Source organism: Ruditapes philippinarum, unplaced genomic scaffold, assembly GCF_026571515.1.
Source record: "Ruditapes philippinarum isolate M1 unplaced genomic scaffold, ASM2657151v2 ctg4438_1_1_1_1, whole genome shotgun sequence".
NCBI classification, from domain to species: domain Eukaryota; kingdom Metazoa; phylum Mollusca; class Bivalvia; order Venerida; family Veneridae; genus Ruditapes; species Ruditapes philippinarum.
Genome location: NW_026852997.1, coordinates 99,216 through 113,931, shown reverse-complemented (window position 1 = coordinate 113,931; position 14,716 = coordinate 99,216).

Genomic DNA, 14,716 nt, shown 5'->3' with positions numbered 1-14,716 from the left:
GTTTGATGACGTTGCTAAACTACGTTCAAGATCTGCCACTCGCTGTCGAGATGTTTTAAGTCGCCCCGTAAGATCTTCAACCTCTCCTGTTACGATATTTTCACCATGATATTATAGTTTCAATAGATCTTAAAATCTTATTACAATTTTCAATTTACAAGACATAAAGTATGAGACAAGTGTAATTCTAAAGTATAATCAAGCATGCAGTGTTAACGATCAATAGCAAATGCCTACCAAAATTCTAACTTAAAAAGGAGTATAACCCCAAAAATATTGCTTTCAGAATTATGCCCTTGTGGAACAACTGCACCTTATTATGAATCCAAGTATTCCAAGTTTCATGTGGATAAACCTTTAAACATTTTTGAATAATGGGCTACATTTAAGTTTTTTGCATAAAAACGACGATGCAACAATCATAACAGTTCAACTTTTTCTTCAAAACAGACAAGATATTAAGTGTTATTCCATTTGTAATGAAATTTCAGTGTCTATTTTAGGAGGGGGATGTGGGGGATTCACTAATAGTTTTTAGAATTCCTCCTACTTTTTTCAGATGGCAGAGGAAAAAAATCTTACTAAAAGAAAGCAGGAAACAGATCAACAAATATGTAATAAAATTACCTTATTAATAAAAATCCCCCATTTATTCGAATGCTAGAATAGACACTGAAATTTAGGGGTGGTAAGGATAAAAACCCAACTTACCAATTCTCTGTTCTGAGATCTTTTGAGACTGTGATAACTGGGACTGTAATTCCGTTTTTTCAGCTACTAGTATACCTATAGTTTGTATATGTACCTGAAATAATAAAATACACCTTTAATTTGTAAAATAGACTTGTCTTTTCTTCTTATTTAGAACAGTCCATTTAAATTCAAAGGGGTTTCAAGATGAAAAAGAAAAATATTTAATTTAAAGTATATAAAGCTACTATATTAATTTTATTGTCTGTGAATTGAAAAAAAAAGATTAAAATGATTACAGAATACCTCACATGTAAGAAATTTGTTAGTATATATTATTGCAAGTGAATGGGATATGCATGAAATCATTGCCAAACCAACTAAAAATAACAGCGAGATATGTTGTTCCAGAACATTTTTTTTATTCTTCTGTTTACCTGCAATATTCATGTATGATAAAATGCTAAAATCTCACCTTTTGACCTTACAGAATGAACTTTAAAACGTCTTATTTATCTTTTCACACCCAATTTATATACGATAATGAATGAAAAATGTAAGAATCGGCAAATAAATTAAAAAAATTGTCAATTTTGTGATAATGGTTTCTGTAAGCGTCTAGAGGTACTGCTCCAATCCTGTATAGAGTTAAATCCAAAATAGACTTCACATACCTGTAACTGTTCTTTAAGTGGACCTAGTTCTTTATTGACTCGCTGTTGTGTTTCAGATCTTTCTTTCTCTAGTTGAGATTGTACACTTATTGCATGCTGTCTCTGGAAATAATATAAACATATTATAGGTATATTTTAGCCTGTTTGAAACCAATCTGAACCAGCTTGAAATTTATATTAACTGGCTTAATGCTTATTTGAACCAGCTCAAACTTATTCAAACTGGCTTAATACTTATTTGAACCAGCTTGAAATTTATTTAAACAGACTTAATATTTATTTAAATCAGCTAAATACTTACTTAAACCAGCTTGAAACTTATTTTAACTTGCTTAATACATATTTAAATAGGCTTGAAACTTATCTTAACTGGCTTAATACTTATTTGCACCAGCTTGAAACTTATTTAAATATATATTAACATGGTATACATATGCAATATGCTTTGGATAATGCTATTTAGGTACAAGACAACTTAAATTTAATACTAAATTGGTGAAAAATTATTAATATTATCAATATTGCTGAGACAGACACCACAGTACTTGCTTATATCCAAAGCTTATATCCAAATATAAGAAACCATTTAATTCAAGTTCTTATTTTGATTTATAATTGTGAAATCTTACAATTTGCTCATTTTGTATATTTAACTGTTCATTAGCCTGTGCGTGCTGGGCTAGTAAAGCTGCTAGTTCACGGTTCCTGGTCTCAAGGTCGGCTATCTCTGACTGACACTGTTCTGCTTCAAATCCCACGGGAGACTAAAATATATATATTTCAAAAACTTTCATTAACCCTTTATCCTGGTTGAACGGAAGGTGGTTAGCCTTTGCCATAAACTTCTAAACATTTACTTATTTCAACAATAATGATTAAAGCAGCATGCTAATTTTCATAAAAAAATGAAAAAGTATCTAACAGTACAATATTGTGAAGTTACCATAATAATGCAATTTAGACATTATCAATGGCACTTACAACCCATGTTAACTACCATAAAGAGGTCAAAATATGCAAAAATAGCCCTTACTGTGTTAGTAACGCAGTAGAAATATAGTTATAAATACTGAAATATTGGTAATTAATCGCAAATTACATATAAATTACTACTAGAATTTTGAATCTTTATACTCTTCCGAAAATCTAATTACCTTATTCTAAGGTTTGATTTTATCGAAATATTTTTGCTCATCTGGAGGTGTGCAGCTTTAATTAGACTGAATGGAATTGAAAGTTACAGTACATGTATAAGCTACATCAATGCAGTCTGACCAAGCTCTATACAGTTGGTAACTCATTTTTTGTATTCTGTTGTTAAAATCCCTTCAATATTGAATGTATTGTTCCAAATTCAAAACTGGGTGAATCCATTATACAAATGCAGCAGGTTTTGGGTTGTTAAATAAGACAGATTGGAAAAATAAATATTATATGCACATGTACTTATATACTACTCAGAAACTAAACAGAAAACTTTACCTCAGCTAAAATTCCATTTATTTGTCTTGAAAGTTGCTGGAGACTCTCTGTAGAGGCAGTAGGTCTGAAAAAAAACAACATAAAATCAAGTACAACCTAATGAGGCATGTTATAGAGGATATATTGAATGAGTGTAGGTTCAATACTGAAATTATTGAACAAGTTGAATAAAATTGTATTATGCGAGCATCTTTCGAGCAAAATATTATTTTATTCAACAAGTTCAATCAGTTATGAACCTACACAAAATAATATTCTATTAATCCAAAAATAAAGACTGTTTAAAGTGCAAAAAAGAATCATTTTTCTGTGATGCAACTGAAGCGTAATGCTAACATTTTGCGCGTCTTTACACTATGTTTTAGAGCTTAAATGACGTAACATCAAAATATAAGCACCGCTGTGCGATATCATTTTTATGGAATTGCAAAATCGGCATGGGTATGTGATACATATAATATCTGTTATACCTCTGTATAATCAACGATTTCCGAATTTTTTTTATATATTGTTTGAAATAATACAAATTTTCACATCAAATATTTAAAGGCTCATTATGCCTCAGAAATGCTTTATATTTATTTCTCAAAAGTTTTTTTAATTTTGGTATACTTTTTTTTAGCATCCAAAAAGTTTCTTATTGGCCAATTACCTGAACCATCTTTTTCATCTGTTGCCGTTTGATAATTAGTACAGTTATAGTGACTTAGTGTTTTTGTATGGAAGTCAAAATACTACCCTTATGAGTGAAATTATTTAACAATTTATCACTACTTTCTTCAGTTTACAAGCATCTCACATTCTCTTAAACCATTATTTAAATGATATAAAATTTTCATGCATGTCCTTCCTGAAAAAGTAGAAATTTATTTGTTTCTGTATAATGTGCCTTTAATACAATTATCTCTTGGTTACTTGTCAACATTTACACCAATTCTCTCCATGTCATGCTAATTGTCATCCAAATATTAAACACAATTTATTTTAGTTCAATTTTGTATGAAGCTATAAGCTTATAGATAAACAGTATCCATTCCTGGAAGCAAACAGTACTAAGCAATGAGTGTCAAGTTTCTTGCTTAAAGAAACAACGGTTTGTTCCTGATGGGCTTTGAACTCGTCATTGTATTAACCATTTAATTATGCTGCCACTTCATGAAAATTAAGCATATTGTCACAAAACAGTACAGAGTCACATGACAGCACAGAGGCACATGGTAACACAGTGTCATGTGACAGTACAGAGTCACATGACAGTACAGAGTCACATGACAGCACAGAGGCACATGATAGTACAGTACCACATGACAGTAGTGTCAGATCACAGGACATAGTCACATGGCAGCACAATGCCACATAACAGCACAGTGTCACATAACAGCACAGTGTCACATGACAACACATACTTTATTCTGTGCCTGTGAGTAAAATAGAGACCATGCGGGAATTTCTGTACAGAAATAGGTAAAAATTCATGCAAGAAATACAAGACTTGATTAATGATCTACAACTTTTTATGAAACTGAAGAAATTAGTGAAGTTTCTAGTGCATGACTCTCATGTTTTTGGAAATAGAAGTTGTATGAAAAACAAAAACAATCAAAGTAGAGAGTAAAGAGTAAAAAAGTGTGCAGAAAATATACAGAAGATATCGTAATCTCAAAAACCATTTTAATTTATTTCTTGATTTAATTTTATGCACAAACATATGTAATGAAAAAAATCTACCTGTCAGCAAGTATTTTAATTTAACTTGGGGAAAAAACTAGGGAGGAAACCAGCATAAATGCCATTCTAAATGGGTCAGACTGTCTGATCTGTGGTGAAACTAGAAAAAGACCTGCCAGAAACTGATTATCTGACTCGTGGTGACACTAGGAAAAGAATATTTTCAAGTTTTATATGTTGAAATCTGAACTAAACAGTCAAGACTTTTTTGTCATTGAAAAGGGACGTTGCCTTTCCCTTAAATAAGGGGGAAAATAACACAGTACCTTTGCAAAAGGGGAGGAAAAGACATTCAGAAAATCAGAACATGTAAATTTAATTTTAGGGAAAAAAAAATGATGATTTATAAAGAATTTTACTGTGGGAAAAATGCCTGGAAATAACCCCTGTTGTATACTGAAAAAAAATTTAATTTTAGTATAGCAGATAACAGAAAAAGGCCTCCAACTTTCTACCTTTGAAAAGAAAGTAACCACAGAATGTGCATTAAATTGCATGCAATTGTCAAACAATTTGTTCATGTCTTTACAAAACTAACACATAACCACCAGTGCATAACAACAGAAACATTAAGTACCTGGCCATCATTTGATGGGAACCTGATCCTTTATCACTGTGGCTGGAAAGAATCAAATCTTACATATACAAAACATAAACAAAACATAAACAAAACCTGTGTCATGACAGTGAAACTTGGACATTTAAGATATACTATGCTCATTCTTGAGCAAAATATTTGAATCACAGAAATGTTATTGAATCTATGACATTTTTACTGAATATGTTTAATTTAAATAAAAGAATGAGTAAACTATGTGATATGGAAAGCTGTATTTCTATTGCAGGTTACTGTAAGAAAAGTTGGTCTTTTCTTTAAAAAAATCTGCCATTGTTTTAATAATGCTATATATTCATATTGTGACTACCTATAGTGTGTAGAACTACATAACACATCTTCTTCGTGTGAAGTTACAAAGATACTGTGTAGAAATTTTCAATATTTTCTTTTATCAAAATCAAGCATGGTATATCTTTAAGTCAAATATCAAAATTTTTGTTACTTTAAAGGGCACATAATTGGTATGCCTCAGAAATGTTTTTTTTTTTGTTTTTTTTTTTTGGGGGGGGGGGGGGGGGGGGGGGGTCCTTACAATCTTAAATTTGGTGTATCTATTATAGTATCCAAAAAGTTACTCTTTGGCCACTTACCTAAACCATTTTTGTGATCTGTGGTTATGTGGCAGTAAGTTTAATTATAGTGAGTCTTTTGTATGGGAGTCAAAATACTACTTTTGTTTACATTTTGCTATTTTTATGACAAACTATTTCACATTCATCGCTACTTTCTTCAGGTAACAAGCATCTAAATTTGCTGAAAGCCTGAAACCATTATTTAAACATCATAAAATTAATGTTTGCCATTTTTTAAGAAGTAAAAATGTATTTATTTCTGAGGCATAATGTGCCTTTAATATATATCATTGTGTGTAGATGACATAATATAGAGGGAAGAACAAGCATGTAGCAACTCCACTGATGTTTTTTTAACATGACCGGACAGAAAATATTTTTTTCCAATATTTTTTTTTATACCACTGATGTAGTTCTTTACCGACCAATAACTTTTGAGCAAATTTCAGATCATTTGTTCATTCCATTTTGTCCCGAAATAATTTAATTTTCAACAGTTTAATCGTGTTTTTTCAAATCAGGCTTAGAAATCGCCCAAAATATTGATTTCCAAATAATTCTGATATTTCCATTTATTACTTTCATTATTTTTCAGTTTTTTTATTTTCAAATTTTTCGATTTTCCAAATTTTATTAGTTTATGCTTTTAAACCTCAGTGAAGTTCCTACAATGTATTAATCCAAAATAAAAGTTGAGCAAAATTAAACTGAGTTCTACTGTCAGGATTTTCCCTTAACAGGACATAAAATGTATTAAGTTAAAAAAGTTATCTCACCTGTAACCTGAGTCTGAATATTGAACTTGACCTGTCACCTAAAAATAAAGAGATAAAACATTCAATAACTGCAGCAATATACCCATATACATGTATATGTCACAAACAAGAGCATCGCATGTTGTGCTAACTGACATCTGTTAAAAATGCTTAAGTTAAGGGGGCATAACTCCAAAAATATTGCTTTCAGAATTATTCCCCATGGTTAACAATGGCAACTAGTAACATGATAAGCAAGTATTCCAAGTTTTGTGTTGATACCTTTCAAAATGTTTTAATGATGGGCTAGATTAAAGATTTTACACGACAACAACAACAACGACGATGATGTCACAGAGATCAATAGAGAAACAGACAAACACATTTAAGCTAATTAATAACAACCAATTTACCAGATTATTCCCCCTGTTGGAATACTGTGTTTCGTTTACAGCTTCACCAGTCAATTTTTCCGACTCCTTATCAACTCTATTGTCTTTATTTTCATCAACAAATATCACTTCTTTAGCTGGCACACTCACTCCTTCAACAGACACTGGTACTTGAACACTAGAACTCTCCACCGAAGTTTCCTGTGTTGAATCTATCACAGTTTCAGGATTATTCAAACTTGTAACTGAGTTACACTCTTCAAGTTTATGAACACTGTCCTTGTTTTCACTGTCTCTATTTTCAGCGACACTATTTGAATTGTTCCCTTTTGGTATTTTATGCTTTGGACTTGATGTGCTGTCTCTAGCCTTTGGCCCTTTACCGGTTTTCTGAAACTGCTTTAACTGTAATGAAAAAAAAAACAACCTTTTACCAAGAGCTGTCATTGATTCAGCGCAAAGCATATTGACGATACATCGATATCGGCTGACAAATATTGGCATTGATACACCAATATATTGATAAATACTCTTTTTTTTATATAATTTTTTTTTTTCATACCTGTTTAAATGATTTTAGTAAAATAAATGAATGTGTTGTGTCCTGTTTCTAAAGGACCTTTGTATGATTTTTTTTCTTAATATATTTTGTCATGCATCACTGCCTATGAAGTGTCCATACATAACAACAGCTTAGTGTTAGACATGGCACCTGCTTATATTTTTTTTTAGTGAATTTTCATTTAAATAATTAATCAAAATAAAACCTATTTTTTCAATTGCGTATCAATTATTGATCAGCAGAAAACATCATAACAAACTAAATTAACTGTCTCTATCGATGCCAATATGTATTGAAAACTTACAGATATTTTTAGAGTAAAAAAATTGTCCGAACACCAATAAATAGAATGTTACTATTATTTTTATGTATATATCAAATACTGTCTTTATATCAAATTAAATAGCCAAAATACTGGAAAACATTTGAACACACCGACAGTCCGTTATAACGCTCATGTTGAGTTCCAAGGTCTTAAACCACAATATAAACAGGGTTCTGATATGTGATATTCAAATTCGACTGTTGATAGGTAGAAAATTCATCATAGTTCACCATTCAATTACCTATTCACTTAACAGTAATGTTTTGTTATATTTCAATCAATGAAATTCATTTAAAATTTCCTCACATAACCCATTACTTCATATAGATGTGTTTTGACAGCTATGGTACAGTCAACATTTGTGCCAAGTTTGAACAGTATTGAAGCCTTTTCGATATTTCATAGCATTTTATATTGCATCTTATAGGAGGTTTTTCAATGAAAACAGCCATTTTTCACAAAATGCTCATGCAGTAATAAGTAATAGTTGAAACAAATTAATTCATCTTATTTGGTTGTGTATGTAACAATTATATATAATGAATCTATAACCTATAATTCTGTTGTGTAGTAGAGCTGTCATTGATTCAATGCAAAGCATATCAACGATATATCGATATCAAGTAACTAAAATCAACGATACGCCGATACATCGATAATATCCTATACTCACTTGTCTGTCATTCATTTTCATACCCTTTTCAGTGATTTCAGTCAAAAACATGTTCTGTACAGTGTCTTGTCCACCGCATGAATTTTTCTAGAAAATATTTTTTGTCACCATTGCTATGAAATAATTCCACTATATAACAAAAGCATCACATTTGATATAAATGATTGTTTCTGCATATATTTTGGGTGAATTGTATAATTTCTAGACATTTAATTTATTAGTCAAAAGTATCTATTTTTTAAAATGTGTATCGATTATTGATCGACAAAAAAATATCAACGATACATCGATATTGTCGATATCGATGACAGCTCTATTGTGTAGTGTTACCAGCATTATAAAGTGCTGCCATGAATTAGGTCAGGTACATGTATCTATATATAATCAACATTCCAGGTGAATTTACTGAATAGTTCTGTCATCACTTGGACATGTATTTGTATTAAACGAGCAGATCTTCAATTATACAATATATTTTAAAGAACATAATTAATGTCATTAATTAGATTGATTCAAAATGCACATTAATATTTTTTCAACTTGTTTATGGCGACAAATTAACGCAAACAAAATGTAATATCAAATAATCTCTGCTTAAACTGTTAACACTTTAACTATGAAGTATATATTTTGTATAAAACTTTCTTTATCATTTACCATTTCAAGTTCTGAAGTTTTTTGTTTACATAACTTATGATAAGAATGATCAGATATCAAATAATTATGTTTAGTTATCTCTAAAGAAATTTTGTTGTTTGTTTGTTTTTGTTTTACTTAGAATCTATGACCATTTTATATATCTTACAATATTTCTAAAATAATTTTAAACTGAGAAGAAATCTGCCACCCATGTTTAAAAATTACTCAAAATTTTAAAGGAGAAATGAAAAAGACAGCCTGAAAAACAAAACACTGGCCTGAAAAACAAGAGCAGTGGCCTGAAAAACAAGAGCAGTGGCCTGAAAAACAATACCATTGGCCTGAAAACAAGAACAGTGGCCTGAAAAACAAGAGCAGTGGTCTGAAAAACAAGAGCAGTGATCAGTGTACATCAGCGGCAAACAAATTAGACAGCTTTGTATATAGACAAGAGCTGTGTGTAAGACATACCGGACAATTCCCTGCTTTACAGAAAGAAAAGTGACATAACTCTATACAAAGGTAACTCAAGAGTTACAGGGCCTGTGTCAGCCATGTAATGTCACAGTGTTTTTTTTCACTTTTTGGGGAAGGGGGTCCTCTTAATAACTTAGTATTATATTTTACTTGCTAGTGTTTTTAGGGAAATTCACAAGGTACACATAGTTACACAAGTTTGAGGAGAGGAAAAATACCTTTTTTATGGGAACCATGAGTGGCAGATAAGCATTGGGTCAAAGTACAGGGACTCAGCACAGTGATGGGATAGTGTAAAAAGTTTCTACACTATCCGAACACTGTGCCGAGTCCCTGTGGGTCAAAGCTTTGACTTATTTACAAACAGAAAGTCCTAGTTGAGCCATTGGCCCTACAAGTACTCTCAGATAACATGTATGGTGACAAGTTTGAGAAAAATCCTTAGTTAGCTAGGCAGGACCATTTTGAAAAATCATCGTCTGTTTCATATTTGAGCTTTATTTAAATCACAGGACACTTTTGAAAAAACATTTAATACGGGGAATTCAAAGTCCGGGTCCGCTTCGCCTGCCCGGCTATAGACTACACGTGTATATTTAAAAGAAAATTCAAATAAAAAACAATTAAAAAATATATAGAATTCTATACCTATCAATGAAATTTTCAGTGTCAGTCCTAGTTTAGGCGCCGCCATTTACAATGTAACTCAATGATAAAAGGCGGTGTATTCCGATAACGGAACAAATCTCAACTTTTCGGATTATTAATAATCGTCGGGTGTTCCGAGTGAAAACGGAAGTGGGTACATATAATACCGAATGACACCTTTAAAACGGAAAAATGAAAGGATTTTTTTACCGACTTCCCCGTTCATAGGCTTTGCCTAATTTCATATTAAAAGTATTTGCACAATTCACTGAATTCAGGCTGTTCCTGTTGAAGTATGATGTAGAAAATCAGTAAATAATTATTACTATCATTGATAAGATTAAGATTATAATATGTAAAAGGCAAAGCCTCAAAGCCAGCTCGATTTTCTTTTACCGTAAAATAGTTTAAAATAATCGTTCATTTTTATTTTACATTTTCTGTTTTAAAATTGTCATTCGGTATTTTATACACTGCTTTCGTTTATTCTGCTTCCTCCTTTCTATTATGGTTCCCAACTCAGTGTGCAGGACACCAGTCTACGCTTCCGTTTTCAATCAGAGTACATTGGCTTTTATCGTTATCTTGTAATTCGAAAAGTTGCGATGTGTCCAATTCGGTACTTCAGACGAAAGTTTTCAAAACCATCACCTAGCAGGTACTCGCGTTACCGTTAAGCTCGTTTGCGAGCTTCGGGCCAGCTTGTCAAGCTCGCTATAATAAGAACTGTAGTTATGATGATAAACATAAAAAGCTTCTTATTTAAATAATAGCCACTTCGATAAATCATTGCGTTGAAATACGGTAAAAACAACAACTCTGATTAAAGATTAACAAAAATGACTGAAAGGATATTCGCAAACATACGGAACACTTCAATGATAGGTTTAACACCACCAATTCATCATGTTCATTCAAATATTGAACAGTATTAAATACCTGGATGTACTTAATATTGCAAAGTCCAGGACAGATCTGGTTGATACATTGAAGACTTTACGCTTGTTATTAAATCATGACCTTTCCATGTCATAGGTTGCACGTAATTTCATATAATTTATGGAATGAGAAAAAAAAATTGCAAAGCGGGAGGGGGGGGGGGTGTGTGGTCCAGAACAGATTGTAGTCTAGTTCCATGAAACTATATGTAATAGCAGATAACATATAAACAGATGATATGAAATATGTTAAAAATGTATATGCCACATGCAATTATTGTCTGAAAAGGTCAATTTAGTTCCATAGCTAACCACCGGACCGGTAGAAGTTGACAAGTGTTCGCTGAAGAATGACAGACTATTCTCTCCCTTACCAGTTCCTCTCCCTGACGGTTCTCTCCCTAACCGTTTCCTCCCCTGACGGTTCTCTCCCAAATTAGAAATATGCAGACAGTTCTCCCCCAATTTTATTTTTATAAGAAATCATTTTAGTTTTGACTTAATCTAATAATATTTCTTAATGAAGCTTATTAAAAGAATGTGTTTGATATTAACTGCATTTTATGTTTTATGTTTATCAGCTGAAAAGGGTTTGTAAATTTAACACCTTTTTTCAGTATTTTAAACCTATCAACACCTTTATAGTGAGAGATATAGATCATTGGTCAGTGATTGATGTACACCTGTAATTATGTTAGGTCTAGCTTGTGATGTTCATTCATTTGTTAAATAGTGAATAAGGTGGAAACAAGAATGTTCTAGAAAATAAATAAACAACAACTGGTATGCAAACACATTCCACATTTACTTTTTTACGAAATTGATTTAAAAACATGTAGTCATTAACTTGAAACAATATATAATACCAAATAACTAATATAATAGTTAATACTTATTCTTTTACACCTTTTCACAGCTATTTTAATCTAATCAACACCTTGATTCTTGAGTAATAAATTAATAAACACCTCAATTATCACTCAGACAGCAAACTTAACACATAGGCCTACATGTGTGTATTGAACTCCTTTTTTCATTATACAAAAGTTTAGCAATTATAAAAATAAGAATGGGGAGGAACTGACTTCTAATTTGCAAATATGCAGACAGTTCTCCCCCAAAATAGGGAGAGAACCGTCAGGGAGGAAACGTCAGGATAGGAACTGGTAAGGGAGAGAATAGTCTGACTACCTTCGCTGAACAAGGGAATATTGGGAAAGGATTCGTACCCTCAGGGTGAAATTAAAGGGATAAATTTTAATTCTTATTACTCTAGTATATGATTACTTGAATGACAATCAACGTTAGTATTATTGAGTCCGTAGTTTACGCATAAACCGTACTTTTTTACGAGCAGCCGCAATCTTCTCCCGTTTTGCACTGTCGGCCATGTTTGACAGGTGCGCACACGAAGACGGAAGTCTAAGGCTAAACTTTTACCATTTCCAGCATTTAGAGTACTAAATAGAGCTGGCTTTTTTTATATACCCGAATTTCTGGCATATTATGTTATACCCGCTGGCGTCCGTCCGTCCGTTAGCAATTTGGTTTCCGGAGCATAACTTAAGTTCCATTTGGCCAACAGTATTCAAACTTTATAGGATGATTGTCCGTATTGGGTCGAAGACCCCTATTGATTTTGGGGTCAAAAAAGGTCAAAGGTCAAGGTCACTATTACCTTAAAACTGAAAATGGTTTCTGCCACAGATATTATATTTAGCTCCATGTTTCCGCTCAATCATTTAAGTATTTATCAACCTAAGGCTGTAAAATTTTATAGGATGAACAGCCACGTCCAATACATGGCCCCTATTGTTTTAGGGTCATAAGGTCAAAGGTCAGGGTCACAATGATTTTTACACTGAAAATTGTGGTTTCTGGAGCATAACTACAACTTGGTGATGGTGCTTTGATGTTTCATCCTTACTAACAAAAAACACTTTTGGGCATATAATATGCTCCGCCTAACATGAATTAGTAACAATTCACCGCACTAACGATTTGCCACAGAACAAAGTGGGTAAGTTTACCATTTATTGATATGAATTAGAAAAAAAAATATTGAAGTATTATAAATATTGTTTAATAAATGGATGAATTACAGAATTTCAATGACTAAACACATTTACAAGTATACGTTAGATGTAATAAAAAAATTAGAATACATGTAATTAACATGGAGCTAAATATATTGTTTATATATCTGTATAATTAATAATATCATATATATGCTAAAATATTATTTTCTCTTCCTAATTTATATCAATAATAAACTTACCCATTTATTAAACATGTCACAGGGTAGAATTAATAATAACAACTCCTGGCGTATGTTCGTCAATTTAATATAATACGAAGATAAAGCCTAGAAAAAATAAATACATGATTAAAATACAAGTTAATTAAAACATACATAAAATACAACAATATAACAATTGAACGATGCAAATAAGAATTATTTCAAGTAAATGAATCAAATGAAAATAATCTTACCACAGCGTCTCAATACAAAAAGTAAATAACTTAATAATAAGTTATTTCCAAAAATTCTATTAAATAAACTTACAGAATTTATGTACTAAGTAGAATAGTATATATTAACTCATAAGAGAATAAAGACGAAGTGAAGTGAAAAAGGAAAGTTCGCGGGAATTTGGAAGAAAGGAAATGTTAAAAACCTATCTAAAACTTTCTCTCAAAACTCTTTCATACAACGTACAAAACAAATGGACATACAAAAACAGTTCACAAAATTGCACGAGATACAGACATAGTTGAATTGTTTTGTTTCGGCTGTTTCCGTGAATTTCCGCTAATAAGCGTACATTACGGAACCATCCGATACAATACAATAGCAGACGATAACAGACGCCACAGAGACAAACGATAATCGACGCATGCGCGGACATTAAGATTACTTTTCCCGCGACTAAATGACGAACATTGCACGGCAAAATGAACAATTAACATAATAAATAAAACGACCCGTGACAAACATCTAAATAATTCAATAACATATTTTTTCTCTAATTTGTATCAATTAAGATGAGAATAAAATTTATGAGAAAAAATGATAATTTAATTTTAATTGCTAAATTTCATACTTTTGTATAATGAAGAAAGGAGTTCAATACACATCTGCATATCTTTGCTATCAGAAATAATTGAGGTATTTATTAATTCATTACTCAAGAATCAAGATGTTGATTGGATTAAAATAGCTGTGAAAAGGTGTTGATGAATAAGTATTTTTATTAGTGATTTGGTTTTATATATTGTTTCATGTTAATGACTACATGTTTTTCAATTTTGTATAAAAGTAAATGTGAAATGTGATTGCATACCAGTTGTTGCTTATTTATTTTCTAGAACATACTTGTTACCACCTTATTAGCTACGTAACAAATGAATGAATATCACTACACCTTAACATAATTACAGGTGTATATCAATCACTTTCCAATTGTCTTAATCTCTCGTTAATAGGATTAAAATACCTGAAAAGGATGTTAAATTTACAAACACTTTTTAGATAAACATAA